This window comes from Brachyhypopomus gauderio, unplaced genomic scaffold (assembly GCF_052324685.1).
Source record: "Brachyhypopomus gauderio isolate BG-103 unplaced genomic scaffold, BGAUD_0.2 sc83, whole genome shotgun sequence".
Classification (NCBI taxonomy): Eukaryota; Metazoa; Chordata; class Actinopteri; order Gymnotiformes; family Hypopomidae; genus Brachyhypopomus; species Brachyhypopomus gauderio.
The window spans coordinates 312,922-336,918 of record NW_027506904.1 but is presented as its reverse complement, the minus strand read 5'-3'; the positions used below and the strand labels follow the sequence as shown (position 1 = coordinate 336,918).

The 23,997-nt window shown below is 45.0% G+C and overlaps 1 protein-coding gene across 1 annotated transcript in view; it reads right to left on the bottom strand.

Annotated features, from left to right (window-relative positions):
- The window catches only part of iqsec2b (IQ motif and Sec7 domain ArfGEF 2b), a 60,754-nt gene that overhangs the window by 34,399 nt on the left and 2,358 nt on the right, over positions 1 to 23,997 (bottom strand).

Below are 23,997 nucleotides of genomic sequence, written 5' to 3'. Positions count from 1 at the left end.
AGTGACAGACACGTTAAAGCAGGTCTGTGTGCAGCTGAGGACAATCTCCTGTACAAGGTGGAGCATTGTTCATTCCATGGATTAATCGAGTCCTAGGACTAGCCCTAGGACTGATAAACACATAGAGCATCAGAACAGCAGAAACACGCCACTATCTTTAAGATTAAACTATAAGTTTATTAATGAGTTTCTTGCAGTCAAGAACAAAAAAAAAACCTATTTTAGCTTTTTTTTCTAACTAACTCATTAGATAATCAGGATTACTACATGCTTAAGGAACTTAAGTGGTATTATCTTCAAGAGCAATGCATTTACTACATGCCACACTCCAAAGTCCTGATGTGTATACACTAAGACAGGCGAGCTGTGTCTATATATGGAGGTGGGGAGCTGTAGCTAACGCACAGTCTGTTACGGACGGACGGCTTGACAGTACCTCCGCTCTCCTGAAGGACCTGAGCCACCTGTTGAGGGCGACTGAACGTGAGGGTGACCCTGCAGGAGTGGGGCAGGCTGGTCTGGATGGGTGTGGTGGTGTTGAGGATGAGGGCTGAATCCTGAATGTAAGCTTCAGGGACCCAGTGCTGCCAGTGTGCTAAGGAACTGAAGCAGGCCTCTGCAACACCGAGTTGATCTGGCGGACATGACTGTTAGATGCTAACTCGTCCAGCAGAACTGCGATTCAGGGCTTTTCAAAAGGAGGCATGAAAAGAGAGTGAAACGTGGTAACGCCCAGGAAAATGCAACATGCACGCTAGGGCTGCACGATGAATCGTATTTTTATCGTTATCGCGATGTGAAGTTTCACGATAAACACATCGAAAGAGCCACGATAACTCCTTGAATAACAGCAAACTCAAATTGCATTATCCTCGTCCAGCAATAGAGGGAGCTATTCGCGCTGCAGACTATGATCACGTGACATAAGTAGGCAAGAGGCAGAGTGAGGTGAACACGCTCATCAGACACGCGATTTGGTTTAAGCCTGGTTTACACTTGACGCAGCGCGAGGGTCCGCAAGGCGAAAATAACGTAATCACGGTGGCTTCGCCCGTGCGCGATGGTCTCGCGCGCTGTCGATTCACGAGGTCGTGCACCTCTCGAATTTTGTAAGTTTGCGCGCGCCGCGTCTCAGCGCAATGAGAACAGTCATGTTTGCCGGGTTTATACACCTATACAAGGTGGAATTAAAGCACTTGTACGTCACTTTCAAGGTCCATTTCAATAATTTCCAGCTCGTTAAACTTAATTGAGTTAAATATTTATACATATACTCTAAATGATTCGAAATAATTCGCTTTTTTTATCACATTATTTAATGGTTGTTTATTTTCAAAACGCCCAATCTTAACGTCTTTACGTTCTTTCATGTTTCGTCCTGGAATTACAAGAGGCTCGTATTTGTTAATGTAATTACAAGAGAACTGTTCAGTCAGACAGATATCTGTTGTGAAACGAAGTAGTTACAATTTCAAGTACTTTAGCCTAAATTCCAGCACTTTTCAAACCTGATACACAAAGCAACATTAAAATTGGTCAGGTAAATGTTCATTCCCCTGTATTTGAGGGGTGTTTTTTCTATACTACTAGGACTACATATCGTTTCGGACAACACTGCAAAGAATGTGACACGGCAAGATTAAACGCTTCCGTCGTTCGCGGAGGTTTACGCGAGGTGTGCGGAGTCGTGCTACGGTCACTCGTGAAAGTATAAACCTAGATTGAATCTATTGTTGAATAAACCTGCAAAATATTTGGAATTATTCTGGATTCATTACACAGTAAAAAAAAAAACTAATTAACGTGCTGCTGTTCAGAGAGACACTACATCTCTGTATTTTAATCTTAATTTATCGTGGTTCACATCGATATCGGGATATCCAACAATGTTATCGCACATCGTAATTCTAGTCCATATCGTGCACCCCTAATGCACGCTAGCTTCATTAATGTGATGCTCGGCGGGGAAGGCTATGATATAGAGGGACTTGCGTTTCGCACGTCCCACCACCATGTGAAAGTTGCAGATCGCAAGCCAATCATGATCTCCAGTAGAAGTCCAGGTAGGCAGTCTGCCTGAATGCTGTCAGTGGATGGCCTCCTCTAGCCGTTGATGGGAGGCTCCTCAAACCTGCTTGCGTGCTCTCATTCTCTTATCCATGGTGAGGAAACTTGTCCCACGCTACAAAGGAAAGCTCAAAGCCCAACACAGTAAATTAGTGAATTATAGATTCAGTGGATCCACTCTGCCAGTTGATCTTGAGAGTACTGGTGAGCAAGCGATACTGGGCGTCAGATTCTCCCTGTCAGTCTGGGTGAAGGGTGAGGGTGATGATTTTGTTAATGTTACCCCCTTTTGTAAATGTTACCCCCTATCTCAGTCGATAAAGAAGGCGTTGACCTGCTCCTCAACTCGACATCCTGTTTCCTCGCACTCGTTCCACAACGCTTAAAACGACACAAGATTAAGATGTATTCTTTCACTGTTCTTGTTTCGAGAGGTGTGCATGAAGTCTGGATGAACTATAGAAATTGTTGATATGAGCTATGCTTGTTTAGTATATATGAATACAATCATGCTAAATTAATCCATGTTTATTGCTGTGTGGTTGAAATATTTTTCACACCACGGTTGCTAGGACTTAGCCTAAGGCCAAATAATTAAAGATAGATCAAGTGGAACCTAGCTATGACTGACTGAAATTAAGTAATTTTGTATAGTTGTGACGCTGTGGTGCTGGAGGAGGAGACACGACTAGCGTCTTACGGTGGACATTGAACATTTAATCTTACTTAAATACGTGAAGCTCCGGGTGCAGCGCGAGCAGCACAAACACAACACTCGCGCAGACACGAAACTTTAGACAAAGACGAGCACAAGACACTGCACGAACGCACATTATATAGGTGAGTTACACAGACCCACGTGACCTCGAGACAAGGCACAGGTGTAACAAACGAACACGCTCACAAACAACCCACACCCACGGAAGTACAAACATGGACATAACCGCACGCAGACGACATTATGACACGCCCACAGGGAAGGGACCGGAGCTGTTCCGTAACAATAGTATTATAGGAAATAACATGAAAATGGGAAATTAACAGAATGGAAACCCACCCCCAAAACAAGCCTGCAGGATGTCAGCCATTTAAAACCATGTTTTACTTCTGAGGTAAACCCACTGTTAAGAGCTGATCATTTCCTGTGGTGTTGAACGTTAGTGCACATTTATGACACTATTTATTACACACTTGAATCTTCATATCTTTCAAAACAACGTGTCCCTCATTTGTCAAGAGTCAATGTCAGGAGGGGATTCCAAGATGGCAGATGAGGCATAGGAGGTGTGTTATCCATGCTCCGTCTACGCATTTAACATCTTTTTAATTTACCCTAATTTGATCCACTCTATCTGGTCCTGCTGGCCATAAAACTAGTTCGGAGTTATCCACCAACTTTATAATGGCTTCTAAAACGCCGAGACCCAGCAAAAAAGACTCCTCTGCGAAACCGGACTCTCCAACTGCTCGTGGCGAAGAAGAAGACCATCGAACGGCCATGGAGGCCCGATTTGATCAGCTGCAGACCACTTTGGTGGATTTGGGCCACAGGACGACTACGCTCGAATCGGGCTTTGACGTATGTGTTTGTGTGTGGGTGTGTATGTCTATGGGTGTTCGTTTACGGGTAATGTTGTACAGGGGGCATCTTAATTCCATTGAGACACTGTGACAGAGAAGAACCCCAATGCCAGTTTTACTTTTTCGATGCACATTACCTCATCTTCTTTTCTCTGTTACACTGCCTTGTCACCTCTTTGTACTGTCCATAATATTGCAATAAAAAGACAAAAGAAAAAAAAGAGTCAATGTCAGGAAAGAAAATCTTTCAATTGCTTCCTGGGAATGAATTTTTCTAACGTGCCAGTTAATGAAATGAATGGAGTCCTAAGCACAGCTGAGAATAAGGTAAATTAAGCACGCCTGTCAGGTCAAGCTCCGCCCTCCTTCCCAGTCCTGTGTCGTCTGCCCTAGCCCCGCCCTCTTACCTTGTTTTCCATTCTGTTTGTCACACCCCTGCCCAAATGGTTTCACCTGCGTCTCGTTTCTCCTTCCTGTTCACAGTATATATTCCCCTCAGTTTTACTCTCCTGTGTCGGTCTTTGTGTTTCTACGTGTTCCTTTCGCCCCGTGCTGGTTCCTCGTTCAGTTGTCTGCTCCTCCCTGTGACTCCTTCCGCGCGCTGTTCCGGTTTGTCCCGTTTTGTCTTTCTGGTTTTCTAACTCACTTCTCTTAGCTGTTCGTTTAGTTATTCCTTCCTATGTGTCTCCCCGGTTAGTTTTGTTTCTCCTTAGTGGTTCCCTCTCTGTCTCCTTGGTTAGTGTTTTACATCTGCGTGTTTTAGTCCATGTTCTGTCGTTGCTCCGTATTGTTTTGCTATAGCGTCTTAAACGGTTCTGGTTTTTGTGCTTTATTCTTGTACTAGTTAGTTGTATGTTTATTCAACTGTTTGTATTGTGTTCACGTCATCTTTAGTCTTGTCGTAGTATGGTTTGTTCAGTAGTACTCATCCTGTTTGTATTATGTTCACGTCATCATCAGTCTTGTCGTAGTATGGGTATAGTCAGTCTCAGTAGGTTTAGTTAGTTGGTTTTCTGTCTAGTCTTTTGCTTGTTCTCCCCGGTCCTCTCACCTCCTTACTTGTTGGCTTTTGTTTAGTGTTTGTTTCCTTTCTTTAATAAATTATTTGAATAACTTGCGTTTGCGTCACCCGCCCCCCTTGAAACGTTACAACGCCGAAACACAACATGTCCAACAGCGTGGTGAAAAACACTAGCATATGGGTGCCACACACACGTTTAAATCACAGCTGAGTCGCATGTCGATTGCGACCGAGAGTCACAAGAAGGGAACTGACCACATTCTCGCTGAGACGGAAGACTAATGAGGTCCCTCTGTGACTTATTACCTAGTGACATGTCGGCCAATCGGGGGGAACGGTGGCACGTGGCGCGGTCCTTAGCTCGGTCCTGCGCTGGGCAGTGATCGGCAGGTTGGAGGTTTGGAGAAATGAGGCTACATGTGCTGGTAGGTAGGAAAGTTCTGACTCCGCCTTCTCCTTCTGGTACCCAAGGAAACAAATAAACACGAGAAGGGAAGCATGGCGACAACACTGGGTAGGTGGAAGCAAAATGGACAGCAAGTGAATAAATTCACCTGGTCAATCGAAACCTGGATCTCGCCTGAAAACCAGACCCAATCGCTCCTGCTCTGAAAACAAATGCTTAGTCATCTGTTTTTAAAAAAAAAGAACACCCACTTCTCCCCCCTTCTTTATCCCCTTCTCATTCTTTTCTCTCTCTCTCTCTCTCCTTCTCTCCCTTCTTGTTCTTTTCTCTCTCTCTCTCTCCCTCCTTCTCTCCCTCTTTCTATCTCTCCCGCTCTCTCTTTCTCTGCTGTCTCTCGCCCACTGAGCTGCTCCGTGCCCAAGCAGTTCCCTCGGCAACCGATCTCCACCACGCGCGAGGAAGGCGTGCATTAAAGAGACCCCAGAGAAGGCTGTGTATGTCTCATCAAACGTGGCGTATTCAGCAGCCCGGGCAGCCGGGAGACGCCAGCGGTCCAACGACATACAAGGTGTCCCTGCCCGGAACAGCCCACTCACACTCACATGTGTCCAGAATAATCAGAACTGGTGTAGGATATTTCCCATGAGACTCAAATTAACCATAATAAAACCACTGTGGTGTTGCATACACAGCGCTTTAAGTGTGTGCGTGTGTGTGCGTGTGTGTGTGTGTGTGTGTGTGAGGGGGGGGGGGGGGGGGGGGGGGGTGGGGTCATGCTGGCTTACCGTGAAAATCGAGCAATATGTTTAATTTGATTGTTAATTAAGACAGAGGTGTTTCAGTACCATTAAGCAGTCACACGGCCTTATGACCAACTGGCATTTCTACTACTACATGTAGTACAATCCTAGAAATACAGAACTCTATTCTACTACTACATGTAGTACAGTCCTAGAAATACAGAACTCCATTCTACTACTACATGTAGTACAGTCCTAGAAATACTGAACTCTATTCTACTACTACATGTAGTACAGTCCTAGAAATACTGAACTCTATTCTACTACTACATGTAGTACAGTCCTAGAAATACTGAACTCTATTCTACTACTACATGTAGTACAGTCCTAGAAATACTGAACTCTATTCTACTACTACATGTAGTACAGTCCTAGAAATACAGAACTCCATTCCAGAACTTTCCTTCCAGATGCTACAATATATTTTTTCCTACATCTCCCAGACATGCACTGTACTGTATAGACTTGAATACACCATTTTTATCAAAACATCTAAATGCAAATATTAGCATAGTGCTGACCTTATTTTACTGTCCAGTTGTGTATATATCTAATGTCTTTATCCAATGTCTCTATGTCATCTGGGTTGCCTACATGTGTTGTTGAAGGTTATGAAATAAGCATGTTTCATCATCAAAGAGAGAAAGCGGTTATGTGCTATCAATAACCTAACCTTTGATGAAAAACACACCTTTGGATGTCATGAGGAACATTTGCGTCTTCAGATTCTGCCATGCTGATTCTTGTTAAGGTAAAAGGGACAAAGACATGATTGGTAATTTATTAAAATTACTTTTTAAATGGCTAAAATTGCTGATTGCTTAGGTCTGAAATGATGCAGCACTTTATATACAGCTGTATTTGACCTTAGACAGTAAAGTTAAGGTCACTGTTGAAAAAACATCCAAGTTTATGACATTCTCTCCTTCTCCTTCTTCTGAGATCTAAATTTACCAGCACTTCATTACTCATTCTGTCACTACAAATTGTTGTAGTGTCTTAAACTTTGTCTTAGTTTATCTACAGGATATTGGGACAATCAGAATTTAACGTCCTCTAGATACTCAAGTGGGGAACCGTCAGGGCCCTCTACGCCCTCTCAGAGGGCCTAAAATATTCTTAAAACATAAATATATATAATTTATCCAATTTTTTTTATCTACTTATAGTTTGACAATTGACATCTAAGCAATTACAGAAATATAAGCAAATAAATTATTCAACCGTGTCTATTCAATCTGTGTTGGAAGGTGAGGGGTTAAGTTAAATGGAAGCCTGTGAGCCTGTGTCTCCCCCTATCAGGACTGTGATGTCTCCGCAGAATGTTGGTGGGCCCACTGTTCATTTACAGAGGGCCAGGCCATTATAATTCAGCGCAATACCAGTTTCAAATGACAGTAAAATTGACCAATCATATCTTCCCTCTTAGTGGGCGGGCTTAACTGTATGATAATTTCCGCCCGCTGTGGCGACACTAGCTGTCGTTAGCGTACCACCGCTAGCTAGTTTCGATTCATTCCTTTGATGCCCTCGTGCGCGTTGTTTACATATTCCGCTTCCGAGGAACACGGAGCTGTGAACCTTATTTTGTTGGAACCTTATTTTGCTTAAGAAGTTATCTAGTACAGATATTATTGTTTATTGCATTTCTACAGCTGTACTGTCATCTCAGTTTTTTATTTTTTATTTATTGCAGTTAATTAGGAAACGAAAAACAAATTTGGGGGGGATGGGAGCGGGCCCAGGTTTAATGGTCACGGTTTGCTACTGAGTGGAGGTAATAGACCTTTGAGGGTTAGGGATGAAGTAACATTTGCAAAATGGCACTGTACCACCTGAGAAATACATTCAACTTCTGTGACATCCTCTCACCATCTGTCAGTGAAATACTTGCAGGCTCTTTGTCTTTGTCAATTTGTCTGGACTGTTGTAACAGTCTGCCAAACAGCCCTCTCCCAACTTTGCGGAGATTGCTAAACACTGTATCCAGAATTCCCATGCACAAGAATGATGTAACCTATTTCACCTATTATCAGACAGATGCACTGGCTACCTGTTAGAGGTGTGCCAAAAAATCGATTCATATATCAAAAATTGATTCTCATTTACTACAATTCAGAATCGATTTTAAATGTCCCAAAATCGATTCTAAGTCGTGGTGAAGTCTCGCGCTACGTAATTACAAAATTACGCGAGACTTTACGCAGCATGTTCTGGGACACACTCATGCGCGGAAAAGGTTCAAAACAGATGGAGGAAAGAGATATTCAACCTGTCCAGTCTTCATTTAAGGCAAAAATATGGGTTCATTTTGGTTTTTACCGAATGCCGGGGAAGACCGAACTGGACACAATGTAGCTCGTGTGCAAGGCTTGTGTAACGCGGTGAGCACGGGAGCGTTAATATAGAGAAGGGTGGACCCAAGTGCCGGCTCGCAAGATCAAGACGTTTGACACTCGTTACATGTATTAGCGAGAGGGAAACGCGCACAGCGACCCAGAACGAACAAACAAAACAACACAGAAGACTCACCGCGCAAGAGAATAGAAAGCAAATCCAAAGCACTTAATTTTTGTTAATTAAATGTGAAAGACACTTAATTTTCTGTATTTGTCGTTCTGTCTTGCAAAGCACACTGTAGTAGATCATGCAGAGTTTATAGACTGAAGCAGACATTTTTATAAATCAAATCGTTTTTTGAATCGAAAATCGTTTTGAATCGAAAATCGATTTTTGAATTGAATTGTGGCCCCCAAAATCGGAATCGAATCGAATCATGAGATAGTAAACGATTCTCACCCCTACTACCTGTATCTGCTGGAATTTTAATTACCTCGAAATGCTTCATCTCTCCACATTGGATCTCAGTAAATGATGGACGTTCCAACTGGAGCTCTTAGATCCACCCACAGAAACACATTGGTCATATTCATTACCTGCATTACCTGGGTATGGAGGCACCAGACTGCCTTTTCTTATTATGGCTCTAAGCTTTGGCCCCTACCCAGACAGGAACGAACACACACACACACACACACACACACACACACACACACACACACACACACACACACACACACACACACACACACACACACATCCCAATGGGGGGCAGATGCCAATGCTTCTCGATGTGTTTACAACCAAGTCATACTTCTCTTATATATAGCAGTCAACTGGTACAGAGACAAGACATATATAGACAAAAAAAGAAAACATCGGGTGAGGCGGATCATAGGCCCCGAACACAACACAACCCCAAACACAACACAACAACAAGACAACTGCCGCTGTATAGGGAGGCGACCAGTGGGGTGGGCCCGCCATACCGTGACAATATAATTATTATATATAACTGTTTGTAAACCTTGAATAAAGCCTGTGTTCAAGTTGACATGGACCTGACTGCTGACTCTCCCTTTCACACCAGGCCAAAATTGGTGTCAGAAATGGTTTGAATTTCTGACACCAAGTCTATTCTTACCAGAAATGTTTGGTCAGAAACCAAACAGAGATGTACCACATCTCGGAAGAGCTCGAACGGCTAAGGATGGAGACGGGAGGTGTACGACGGTCAAGCGGTGCTACAAGGAAGACCAGGCAACGCTTTGACGGATCAAGCGACGGCGAACCTCCGCTCCCCGGTCGACGGACGACGCCGGCAAGGACGAGTGAGGTGACGGCGACACGCCAGCCTAGCCTTCCAAACTACAACAGCGAGGCTGATTGGGCAGCCTTTAAGGCCTAACCAGAGGTCGTGGCGAGCTGCAAGGGATGGATGGATGCGGAGACGGCGGCGCAGCTCTGCCTGTCACTACAAGGGCTGGCGCTCAGGGTGCTGGTAGAACTCCCCGCTGAATTCCAGCGAGAACTCACACCATTGAGGAAGACATTACAAACCGACGACGTGGCCGTGGAGAACGGATTGGCGTCCTGGCGTCTGAGGTGGCCCTAGTGGTGTGCCAATCGTACCCATCATTATCCCGAGCGGCCCAGCAACAGCTGTTGTTGGACCACTTTGTCTACTTTGTCTGCACATTGGAGACAGGCGACCTGAAGAAACATGTCCGGCTAGCGAACCCGAGCACACTCGATGCCGCGGTGGATGAGGTGACCAGGGCAAAAAAGATCCTCTCTTGCAGGAGCGACGGCTGGAATATGGTGCCCTGACCACGTAACAGCCCTGAGAGCAAGCCGCTATCCTGCTGGCGCTGTGGAGAGCACGGTCACAAGGTGACCCAATGTAATGTTCCAGGAAATGAGATGGGCGAGGGACGCGGCGACTCCTAACTGCTCTGCTATGCCCTCTGAACTCATCTCAAGAGTCACCAGACAGCACGGCCATTACATCAAATGTAAGTTTGGCGATAACTTTGTTCATGCGCTTATCGACATGGGGTCATCTGTATTGTTACTCAGGCCTGTCCTGTTGACTGATGGTTGGGGGGGGGGGGGGGGGGTTTAGCTGATTTAGCTGATTTTTCATGAGTGGGTGCGCTGGGTTGACTTCAGTAACCGGTGACCAGTTCGAGCTAGTGGGGCACTCCGAGGTGACGTTTGACGCAGGACCCTTGGACCCAGGTTTTCTAGGTGGGGGAAATTAAGGACCCTCGCATCCTGGGGATTGACTTTTTGGAACGTGCGGGGGCCATAATCGACTTTAATAGCAGGAGCCTGACGCTGAATGGCAGATGAGTCGATGTGTATGGGGGCAATGCCACAGTCGCACGCTCATACGCCTTGATTACGTTCCATACAGGGATTAACACGCTGTGGTCCTTGTGAAAAAAAAGGACATTAGCTGGAGATTCTGTGCAGACTACCGGTGCCTAAATGCAGTAACCAAAGTCTATTCTTACCCGATTCCCTTCGTTGATGACACCTTAGAGCAGCTGGCCGGGTCTGACTGGTTCAGCTCGCTAGTCCTCTGCAGCGGTTACTGGCAGGTCCCCTTGGCTGAGTCGGCTAGAGACAAAACGGCATTCTCAATCTGCAAGGGGCTGTGGCAGTCCACGGCCCTCCCATTCGGGCTGTGTAATGCTGTGTAATGTTTGAGCGCTTAATGGAGCGCGTCCTGTCTGGTGTCCCCAAGAACAAGTGCGTCGTATATCTTGACGATGTTTTAGTTTATGCCGCCGGTTTCAAAACAGCGCTGGCTAACCTGAAGTTAGTGACCCAGAACAGACTCAACAAGTACACGAAAAACGAGGGAGTATCATTGACAGGGTGGAATCACACATACATGGCAGGGAATAGTCACAACTCCCTCAACCCAGTGAAGTGCAACCTCTTGCCAAATTACTTTCCTCAGGTATGTAGTGAGCAGAGAGGGTATCGCAACCGACAATGGCAAGACAGATGCGTTCCGAGATTGCCCCACCCCCCACACGGTGCAACAAGTGCATAGTTTCTTGGGTTTTGCATCCTACTACCGGCGGTTTGTTAAGAGCTTCATGGACATTACTGCCCCCTATAGTAGACCACCTGACGAGTGGCAGCGATGCTAAATTCCGGTGGTCCAACACGTTGACACCAACACGAGTGACCATGGTCTGGGACCTGTACTGTCCCAAGTTCAAGACGGTTCGGAGCAGATAATCACACACTTCAACTGGGCGGATGTTGAACTGTTTGTTCACTGCTGCGATGTCTGCGGCTACGAGGGCTGCTTGGGCCCCCCTTCACTCGATGCAATCTGGCTGCCCGATGGAGCGGGTAGCGGTGGATATCCTAAGGCCGTTTACCGTGAAGGACTCTAGGAATCGCGGGAATGTGCTACTTCACTAAGTGTCTGGATACCTATGCAATACCTGACCAGGGCATGGTGCCGACAGCTGATACCCCAGTGCACGAATTCCGCCTGCTCAGGATCCACAAAACCAGAACGACTCCACTTCACCCACAGAGCGATGGGTTGGTCGAGCGGTTTAACCGGACCCTGGCTGCTCAACTGGACTTGGCTACCCGGGGGAACCAGCGCGATTGGGACAAGTGGTTGCCTGTCGTGCTGCTGGCCTGCCGCACTGCGATTCAGGAGACTACAGGGTTCACTCCGGCTATGCTTATGTTCGGCCGTGAACTGTGGTCACCGGTGGACCTGGTGTTTGGCGCACCTCTGAACGACGGTGGTGGCACAGAGCCTGGCCCTGTTTTCGTCTCCAAGCTGTTAACCCGGCTCCACGAGGTTCATACGCTGGTAAGGAGAAACCAGTCCGAGGCAGGACTAAGGCAAGAGCACGCTTATGATATGCGCTGCTATGCTGCACCCTTGCCTGCAGACTCTGATGTGTGGCTGTATAACCTGCAGAGAAAAAAAGGACTGTGCCCCAAGCTGCAGTCGACTTGGGTGGAACCCTACAGGGTGCTCTCTCGCCTGGGATACGTGGTGTACAGGATCTGCTGGGGCTGGCAGCGCCTCATTGTACACCGCGACTGCCTGGCTCCCTACCGACCGAAACTGATGGATACTGGACGTTGCCCGGACTCTCTTGCCCCTATTTCTCCCGTTACTCCCCATGTCGTTTCTCCTGCTGTGTCCTCCGTGGCCGGATCGGCCAGACCACAGCGTGCGCAGAGGTTGCCGCAACGCCTGCAGGACTATGTGTGAGTGTCCAATTCATTACTGTGTTTATGCCGTATTATTGCCTGGTATTATGTTCTGCAGTGCTATGGCCACCTGATGATAATTGTATTGGTTTTTTTTATTGTGTTTTGCTGCATTTGAGGCGGTTATGTTGAATGTCCATTGCCAGTTATGCTATGTTATGCTATGTTATGTTATTGTCTGTGCTGGTCGCCGAAGGGGGGGATTTGTGTAACATCGGCCCTGTGGTAGAGCAGGGCGACGTCACTCCCATGAGCCCCCCCCGATTCACTAGCAATGTTCGGTTATGTTATGTGTTGTAATAATGATGATAGTGTTACCTTTAGTGTATGTTGTTAATTTAGGTCACCCCGTGTCACTTTGTGTATGTGTACATTTATGAGTTTCCCCCACTGTGTCTGTGTAATGTGTGTTGATGCTATGCCCTCATATTTCATGTGTAAGTCAAGTCTAGTTCTGTGTGGTTGCTCCTTCCTGACGCAATTGCACTATTGAGGCGAGAATAAAGCCTGTGTTCAAGTTGACATGGACCTGTCTGCTGACTCTCCCTTCCACACCACGACACAATACAATCATATAAGAACGCCAACACAATTCAACAGACATTTTATCCAGTTAATTCCTCCATTGCCCAATAAATCACCTTGTACATCTCACATCTGCTTCTTTTTTAAGGAATTAATTCAAATCGGAATGAATGACTTAGGAATGAGTGGAGGAGATGTCTTCACACTGCTGTCGCCTTACGGTTCTTTGTCATTTATTTGAAAATTCTATTGCATACCCTATGGCATACTGATCTTTTTTAAACACCCACTCCTGCTCAGAGGAACAAATAGTGATGATTTTTTCCTTTTGTAAACGTATCTTACAGACAGCTAATGCCTTTAGAAATCATTTAAAACATTTTAATGCTGCAAAGCAGCTCAAAGACACACCAGAATCGACTCCACAAATACACCAATTACTCCAACATTTGGAGATTCTCGTTCAAGAAAGCCAGACACCTTTTTTTATCAATGACGTCTACAGGACTTTGATAGGATCTATAGGCCTATTACAGATTCCCTCTACAATTTATAGGACAATTACAGATTCTCTCTATAATCTACAGGACTATTACAGATTCTCTCTATAATCTATAGGACTATTACAGATTCCCTCCTGTCAGTGTTACAGTTTGCCATAACACAATCTCATCTCTACATCAATGCCTCTTCCTGTAACTACATTGATGCCTGTTCCTCCGTCTACATCAGTGCCTGTTTCTGTATCTACACTAATGCCTGTTCCTGTGTCTACATCAGTGCCTCTTTCTGTATCTACACTAATGCCTGTTCCTATGTCTGTTGAAGTCTGGGTCTGCCTGCCAGTCCAGCCGGGTCTCCATGCCTGCCAGGCCGGCTGGAGTCCTCATGCCATCTCACCAGGCTGCTGTCTTCTCTCTCTTCTGATATAACCGGCTTGTTCTCTTCTCAACAGCAGCCCAGCCAGCTAGTGTCTCTGTCTTGAGGATGTTATCTAATTTCTTGGTCTCACGTCTTTGTGGTTGTTAGTCCCAATGACCATATCTGTTCCTGTACTGGTTACTCTCTCTCTCTCTCTCTCTCTGTCTCTGTGTCCCTTTCTCTGGCTCTGTGCTTGTCCCAGTGCCTGTGTGTGTCTCTGTGTCTGTCCCCGTTACTGTCTCTGTCCCAGTCCCCATGTACACATCCCTTCAGACCCTTGTCCAGTCTCCTGTCCAGTCATTTAGTCTCAGTCTCATCTCCTGGAATCTGTCCAGCTCCTGCATTTGTAACATTATATAAAAAGGCCTTATTTTATGTACATTTATATTAAATGAAATGTAATTATCAAGCAAAATATATTTAAAAAATCATCCAAATTATGGATCTGTTTCATAACTATGTAGCCTAGACTATGAGCGCATAGCAACATTTGGTCAGGAACATTTTCAGATTTTCAGGTTACATTTTGGTACTTCCTGTTCTGTACAAATCTGAATGCTGACAAAACCAGTAAGTTACGACATCTTGTCAGTGTACGTCACGCCCGTGATGAGGGGGACGCGTGCGCGGAGAAGAGCACGGTGTCGTAGGTCAACCCAAAATCAGGGTCATGTAAACAGGCCAAGGTCATATCCGAGTTATTCATATTTAATATTTTACACCAAACAATTGAAGAAGACTTACAGACATGAACCAGAGGGCCTAATGAAACCTAATGAGAGGCGGGGTTACAAACAAGAAGGAGGGAACGGAAAAACACTGAAACCAGGCTAAGAGGACAGAGGCGGAGCCTGGCATGACAGCTAAGAGGACAGAGGCGGAGCCTGGCATAACAGCTAAGAGGACAGAGGCGGAGCCTGGCATGACAGCTAAGCGGACAGAGGCGGAGCCTGGCATGACAGCTAAGAGGACAGAGGCGGAGCCTGGCATGACAGCTAAGAAGACAGAGGCGGAGCCTGGCATGACAGCTAAGCGGACAGAGGCGGAGCCTGGCATGACAGTATGGTCGATACGAAGAACAGCGGTGCTAAATGTGTTTCCTTGAAACTGTACGCTCCCAGGTTAAACACAGGTTCTACTAGCGACCAGTAACCACTAACCTTACACTGTAATGTATGCTAACCCCATCTTTAAACACCTATTATACCCACTGCTAAACAAATGCTAACTCCATGCTAAAGGAATTTTAACTCTGCAGCTAAAGACTTAATCAAGCTAACGCTGATGCTAAATATATGTTAGTTCCACTGCTAAACATTTGCTACCCCCACACTAATATGCCTACTAACCTTACTGAGAAAAGCATGCTAACCCAATACATACTAATACTAACCATGTTAATGCCATACCTTAAAAAACAATCTCTAATGCACAAGAGTCAACTTTATAAATAACCAGTAATATACTATAATTTGAATTGTAGATGGTAATGTTGAAATATCACAGTATATTTGTTTTTCACTTTATAAAAAATCAGAAAAAACTACATTGTTGAATGCAGCACAGATAAACTAATAAAGAACACATTTTCAGTAATAGAAAGTTTCTAACCCTAGAATGAAGTTAGCGTTACGACCCTAGCCCTAGAATGAAGTTAGCGTTAGGACCCTAGCCCTAGAATGGGGCTCCTCTTCAGACTCATGTTGATGTGAGCAGACCTTGCAGTAAAAGCAGAAACATGAAGCCAAATAAAAACAAATGTCACACACAAAAGTCTTACACTGGATACACACTTATATGGATCCTCACCTTATTACTTTATCTTTATCTCCCTTTTCTAGTGAAAAAGTCACGTCTAGTTACAGGCTCATAATAGCCTACCCAAAAAAGACTGACAATAGTTCTCTATTTATGAACCAGTTCTTGATGGGGAGGCTCCACTGGTGAAGCCCTGGGCTGGAGTTAGAATGGCTTTTTCAAGGACTTTTCATTTATCAGACTCAAAATCTGGGCGGCTTGCTTTTCTTACTCCGCATGCACAGGAACGGCAATAAAACTGCTCTGACACGCTTGACACGGCAAGCGAATGGTCTTTGGTGGGCATTTCCACACAAGCCAAGCCAAGCAACATGTGCCTGAACTGCATGGTGACGCAAACCTACCTGACCTTGATATTATGAAACTCGAGTATTAGTTTAGGGTTATGGAGCAGCCACAGAACTTAGCTCGATACACACTGTCAGAATTATTATAGCGTGTTAATTATTCTAAATGTCTAAACTGGCGCAGGTTTAAGTGATGTGGCTACCCTGCCTATTTTACAGTGTTTCTTCTAGATTGGCATATCATTTAACAAGGACACAACATGTCACTGATGCAAAGCATCACTGTGCTAAAGCACCCCTGTAGAATTTTTCTTCAAATATCGCCCCCTTGTGGAAATATTCATTCTTGCTGACTGTGAGTGAGTGAGTGAATGGGTGTGTGAGTGAGTGGGTCAGCATGTGAGAGGAACAAACATATCACCTACAATCCAGTTGTGTTAGGTGCTTCACATGAAGTAATGTCATTACCGCGTCGCCAACACGGCTGCGATGAGCTTTTCCTCAATTTTAACGCAAACGGTACCAATACTTATTAGGAACCAATGTCAGCGTAACATGTTTCAGGATACCAATACGTATTGTAGCGTCGGTCCAATGGGGGACGACGCTAACTCCCATGAGCCTTTGCGGCTCTGATATTGATCTGTGTTGTGTGAGAGGTTATGTCATGTAATTATTGATTACGTATTTGATTGTGTACGCTGTTTAGTTAAGTTGCCCCGTATCGTTTTATGTATGTGAATGGTTGTGACAATTCCCTGCCATGTGTGTGTGATTCCACCCTGTCAATGACACTCCCTCGTGTTTGGTGTACTGTTTTGAGTCTGTTCAGCGTGATCACGGCTCCTTTACGTGATTACGCTATTGATGCATTTATTAAAAGAGCCTTGTGACATTGGATCTGCCTACTGCCTCTCCTTTACCCACCACGCCACAGTGTTTTCTGATTGGGTATCGCTGTCGCATGTCACAGCTCACTTGCGTGAAGTCGAATATCTTGCTTCACGTCACCAGTGCTTGTGTTGCTTGTCCCGCCCGTAGTCACGCCACCTGTGATTGGACATGAACGACTTCCTGCTGCTTCATTACGTCCGCCATAAATGTGTGTGTGTGTGTGTGTGTGTAGAGATTGAGAATGTCAGAACTGTAATGAAATACACAGAGTTTCCAGAGGAACAGAACATTTCAGACAGAAGGGAGAGGAGTACACGTCACTCCTGTCCTTGCTTTATCAAGAGTACGCAGAAACACACACACACACACACACACACACACACACACACACGTATTCACACGTTCATTTAACGTATTCATTATTATTATTATTATTGTTGTTATTTTGTTGGTTGTTTTTTTGTTTTGCACTTTGGACACCGATGGGAAGAAAAATGACTTCAGGTCATGTTGCAAGCACAGCTACTTTGTCACACTAAGAGGACTGAGGATGTTTTTGTTTTTTACTGAAAAACCAAGTCCGTTTGGTCGAAGTTGGTATGTGTGTGCGCGTGAGAGAGGAAAATGCCCTTGAGTCCCACGTTTGTGTTGTGTGGGAGAAAATAGAGGCTTTTTTAGTGTTTGAAGTCATTCTATGTGTTGGTACCGATATTGAAGGCAACCATGGGAGGGAAGGTGACTGCATGTGTGTGTGTGCACAGGTGTGAGTGCATGTGTGTGTGTGCACAGGTGTGAGTGCATGTGTGTGTTCATGGAGGATGGGGGGGGCAGTGTTTTACTTGGGGAACCAAATTCCCAAAGCAAATCTTTAAGGTAGCTTTCAATCGCTAAGATCGAAAAGTCAAAATATTATTTTTTGGTTACTGAAATTTAACGGATTATTTGGTCCAAGGCTTTTTTAGCTTAGAGTAATACGATTAGTCAGTGGACGTACCCCACAAAGATAGTAATGTGTGTGTGTGTGTGTGTGTGTGTGTGTGTGTGTGTGTGTGTGTGTGGATCAATAATCTCAGCAGGACCAACTTGCAGCAGAAACTGTTCATTTCTTACAACATAAACTAGTCACCACTAACATGGCTCCTGCATGAGCCCACACACACACACACATTCACACAACAGTCCCACGTGAAACAGCTGCACTGCTAATCATTGTATGAGGACTGCCTCCAATTCGGCTAATTACACCTTCCAACAAATAAGCAGTGGAAAAAGATGATAAAGATTATTAATGAAAGGAAAATGAACAGACAGCTACTCTTTCTCAATTAACAAGCAATGATAAAATAAGCTGTTTCTGAATTATGCAATTTAATTCATTAACACGCTGGCCAAAGAGCATTTGTTGTTACACAGGCAAATTCTGAAAGACGTGAATGAATAATCCAGCTCGGAGCTCTCAAAGGTGAGAAGGACAATCTCTCTCAATCTCACTCAGTCTCACACACACACACACACCCACACACACACACACACAGATAAGCGTCAGTGGGCGGGAAACAGGAGGAGGAAGGGTGCCTCGAACCCTCCAAACAGCCAGGGGGAAATCTGTTTCCACAGCAACAGCATTATTCACACCACACTTCAGCATTCAGAGTGGAAAAAGACAACCATTTTTTATAGACTCTCAATAGGCCAAATTGGCAAATGCAGTAAACTCATGTACACATGTTAACACCTCTCTCTCTCTCTCTCTCTCTCTCTCTCTCTCTCTCTCTCTCTCACATGTGAACCCACATACAGGTAGAATTTCAGTGCAGTGAAATCATCTGCAGCTATCTGTGTACCAAGTGTAGTGTGTGTGTGTGTGTGTGTGTGTGTATGTGAGTGTATTATGTAAAGTGAGACTCTCATTTATGGCTCTTACTGATACATTTATAGTTCAAAGGCACAAAGGAGTGCTAAATGAGAGTGACATCAGAGCATTCTCCACTGAACAACATTACTTCACAACAATAACGGCACCAGAACGATCTGGGCCGGTTGGGTTTTAATTCTCACTACACTCAAATGCTTAACCTAACAAGGTTGATGTGGGTGATATATTTACTAGAGCTAGGAGGCTACTTAGCATTACGCCATCGAGAAAGTAGCTTTAGTTCATTATTGCCATCATATTGCTTTGGGTGAAGCATTTGTCTTCAGAGTCTCTTGCATTGGATCAGCTGGTATATTTGTCTCTTAGGAAACGTTGCATCATGGCTTCTGTGACTTGTTCCAGACATTTGCTTCCTTTCCACACCACCTATGCCCCTCTCCTCCACCAGATGTGTCTGCTGTTGGCCGACCCACACAGAGGAAACGGCGATTCCGAACGAACGGGCCAAACCCCTTTATCGGGCTTTGTGTCCTGTACTTAGCAACCACAGTGGAAGCAAACAGAATTTGAAAAGTGCTCATCATATGAAAGGAGTAGCAAGCAGATCTGGAGGACATTAACGCTTCCTGAGTAGTTCTTCTATCCCAGAGAAGCTTGGCTTGTTCCTCTAACGTCTGCTACCAATCACGAATCATTACAGCCAAATCATCGTTTGAATAATGATCTACTTGATAGATCTACTTTAATAGACACTTGAATAATGATCTACTTGAATAAACATCTGATGTGTCAGTAATTGCTGGTCAGTAGATCCACAGTTAAACTTGGTGACTGTTTCAGATTATTTGAGGTTTTGGTGGTCTACACAGTCACGACGCACTCCATGTGATTGCCTGTGATTTGGTAGATTGGTTAATGGAACATTCCAGCAGCAGCCAATCAGCACACAGCACACTCAAACGAGACGTCCACGATTTGTTAAAAGCCCTTGCTTGCCAAGAAGAGCTGTTTTTTAATATATATATTTTTCTTGAAATGGATCATTTCTATGCTGTGGGCATGTGAGGATGGGGATGCACTTATAGCAGATAATTGCACAGCCCTGCAGATAAATGAGCTGAGGGAGTAGGCAGATACATATAAGGGGGAAACAAAGAGAACGGAAGACGTACGAGCTCTGCGGACGGAGCGGGAGGCTGTTCTGAGTCATAGTGTCACCCCAGAGACAGGGGAAAGAGAGACACACAGAGACAGAGGTGGTGAGTGCTTCTGACAGCGGCCATTAACGCGGCGCCACGTGAAGATCTGAATGGCCGCACGGCCGAGGAGGACGAGGGGAGGAAAGGGACCGCGTTAAAAATAGAACCGCCTCAAGTTAGCAGAGACGGACGCTAGCCCAGAGTGAAACTGCTGACAATATGGCTTCCCAGGTGGAGAGACTGAACACAGAGACTCTTGAGCTCCACTGACAGACGAGTTGAACCTCTGAACACGAAAGGTTCTGCATGCCCAGGCTTGTTGTCAACTGATTGACTGCTTGTTAGTGGGGGGGGGGTTACTAGAGAATTTATGTCTGTCGATAGTTGGGATTTTTTTTATCTCAAGCTTTTTCCAAATGTTTGATAAGATGAACATAACCTGCCTCAAGACAGTGGTTTAGATACATCCGGGAATTTCAACATATTTAGAGATCTTATTTAGATTATTTTTCTAAACACAGTCTATTTGCCCTTTTTAAGTGGGTGTTTCAGTGGTTGGAGTTGTGCGGCGCCTGATACATATCTGATGGAATTCAGTTACAGTGGGATTACATAAATCCAAGGGCACTGCAGTAATTAACACCCCCGGGGTACAGTAATTACTGTCAGGTCACAGTAAACACCCCCATCCTCTCGAACGCAGCATGTGACACGTGTGCCTACAGACCAGGTGAAAACACACAAAGACAGACATCTGCAGTGTGTGCAGCCTGCTAACAAGACAAGGACTTGTGCGTGCAGACACACACACACACACACACACACACACACACACACACACACACACACACACACAGTATAAAGGCACTGCAGCCCACAGGTGGAAGTCAAATATGTACTGCAAAAAGACTTTTTCCAGCTAACACCAAGTCGTCTCCATAGTGAGACTGATTGTGTGTCAGTGCAGTAACAGGGTTGCTGTAAACTTGCACACAGGGTTTTTTGGCAAGTGAGATCCATATTTCATCTTCAACTTGAGTTAAAAGGTCACAAGAGGTTCCAAATGGCGTGAGAAGGAAGACAGCTTAGGCAGTGTAGAGAGAGAGAGAGAGAGAGAGAGAGAGAGAGAGATGGACAAGATGGGGAGAAAGAGGGAGAGAGTGATGGAAACAGAGTAGGAATGTTTGCATGATGCACATCACTGCTGAGGAGCCTGGGTGGTCAGTGGCAGGTAAAAGCCCACCATGGGTCGGTAATTAGCACCTTCTGTATTGCCATGACCTTCTGCTGATGAGCTAGACACTGCATGATACAGAGAGAGAGAGAGAGAGAGAGAGAGAGAGAGGGAGAGTGATACAGTGAGAATGGAGGAGAGGGAGAAAGCAGAGGAAAAGATAGATGCAAACGAAGATGATTTGTGGGTGGAGGGAAAGAGGGAGGCGCATGAAGAGAGAAACGCTTAAAATAGATGAGAGCTGAGATGGGATGGAGAGAGACAGAGAAAGAGAGGGAGGGAGAGAAAGAGAGAGAAAGTGGGAGAGAGAGACCTCTTCCCAGCATGCTCGACTCTAAAAGAGAAACACGCTGGTTCTCCATCTGTTCTCTACACGGCAGTGAGACAGACAGAGAGGAAGACAGAAAGGCCTGAAAGAGAGACAGACAGAGAGAGAGAGAGAGAGAGAGAGAGAGAGAGAGAGAGAGAAAGAGAGGATGTGAGGTAGGGACAGATAGAGATGATAAGAGCGGAGCTAGGCACAGTTTGGTTTTAAACATGTGGAAACTTTTTGTCCATATGGACATAGACATCCCTAACTCACTGCTATAGTGTATATATATATAGACAGGCTATGTGTGTGTGTGTGTGTGTGTGTGTGTGTGTGTGTGTGTGTGTGTGTGTGTGTGTGTGTGTGTGTGTGTGTGTGTGTGTGAGAGAGAGAGAGTCCAGACTATCCAGAGAGGAGAAATGTGCTGGGAAAATAAGAAGTGAGTAAAGATAGTGGGATCATCTTATTTCCTTGAAAATAGGGGAGGAGAAGCAGAACCTGGTAGACGTGGACAGAAAGTGTCAAGGAGCAAAACGATAATATGAACACCCAGGGCTGAAGAAGTCTGGTGGTAAAGTGGTACTCAAAGAACCCTGCGCTCCACACACCAAGATGAACGTAGTACCACTGCAGAGAACCACAAGGTTCTTTGCCAACTCTCAAATCACCCAATTCAGTAGCACTGATACACGTGTTTACAGTAACTTACATATGAGATTTTAATTTGGTTTACTTAATCATTTTATTGTCTACTTTACTGGTCTACTAAGTTCAGTCAATAACATGGCTAGGCATGGCTTCACTTAATAAAATGAGTCAATAAAAGAGTCTCTAAACATAAACTTAGTAGTAACGTCCAAGTAAAACAATCCATTGCACTAATGCAATCCACGAAGTCACACTTTGACATGATTACAGAAGCTTAAACAATTTCATAACAAAATGCAGAAATTTGCTTCAACTGTGATCCCAGTACCAGCAAACACGCATGGCCAATCCCTGCCACATTTTACACCTACATAAATAACTAAAATGTGCTACTTACTAATGACTAACGACACCCGTGGGAGTGCAGAGAAGGAGGGGTCAGTTACAGGCTTTTGTAAAGAGAATGACAAAGGAGAGGTGTGAATGAATACCAATCATATTTTCCCCAAGCTGCTCTCCAATTATGAAATGGCTAACTGATAAATATGTCAAGGTTTATAAACCATGCCAAAGAAAAGCCTGTCATGATGTAAAAGTAACTGCAATACCCATCACTAAGAAAATCATTTAATCAGGAGGAGTGAAAAGTGGACAGAGTGAGGGCTTGATGTGTTTTTTTGTAGGGACCTTTCAGTTTCGCGGAGATGGACGTCTATATGATCTGACATGAGTCCTGACAATTACACATTGACTAAACTCGACACAGCAAAAAAAAAAAAAAAAAAAACAAACAACAAAAAAGGACCTGCTACTGAGACTTGGGGCACACCCTGAACAGCACCTCGTTGTGGATCTCTTTAATCAGGGTCCTTTTAAATGAAAATTACTTCCGCTTGAAGGATTCTGATAGATGGGGATGGAGAGTGATGGAGTTTTGCCAAACCTCTCACGCCTCCCGACAGGCAGCGAGCGAAAGGGGGAGTGTAGGAACCCAGCACAAGGGCTCGGGAGGCTGGTGAACGGAGGTTACCGGGCTGGGCTGCAGCTGCTTGCAATGAGAGGGTAAACATAATTACACGAGCTGGCCTGTGACGGCTGCGTACCGTGGCAGGAAGGAAGACGCACGCTGTGACCGATTCGATCTGGTTGATGCTTCCTTTGCAGCTCCTTCCAGCCAAGGACTCTGACAAACATCTGCGCAGAGCAGAACCTTTCAGCCTGAATCTACCACACCCAAAGGTCAAAGGGAAGGACATGCCTCAGGTGGAGGAAGGAACCTTTTGCTTCCAGGTAAGAAACAGGTAAAGTTTTTAAAACTTGGGACGCAAGGACACAGAGAGCACTTAGTACTTTTTTTGTTGTTTTAACTAGGCTCAGGTAAATACACAAACACTCATGCACATCAAGTCTTTCCATAGGATATAAGCCATTCTCCTCCCACACATTATGTATCATAATTTCTTACATCACTCACTCACACGCACACACAAACACTTCACAACCCCATAGAGCAAACTGCCATACTCATAATAGCACTCCCACACAGAAAAAAGCAGATATTGTTTTACTGTTTTTCAAAGTAATGTCTTATGCCTCATACACATGCGCACTCTTAGTCCCTCTCTCTTCCGGGCTTTCTGTCTTTCCATCTGTCTCACTGCTGCACACACCCACACATACACACACGCGTACACACACACACACACACACACACACACACACACACACACACACACTCACAATCCACGACAGTTACTGTATTGAACAGCCCACATTCTGACTATACATGTCAGCAGAGAGCACC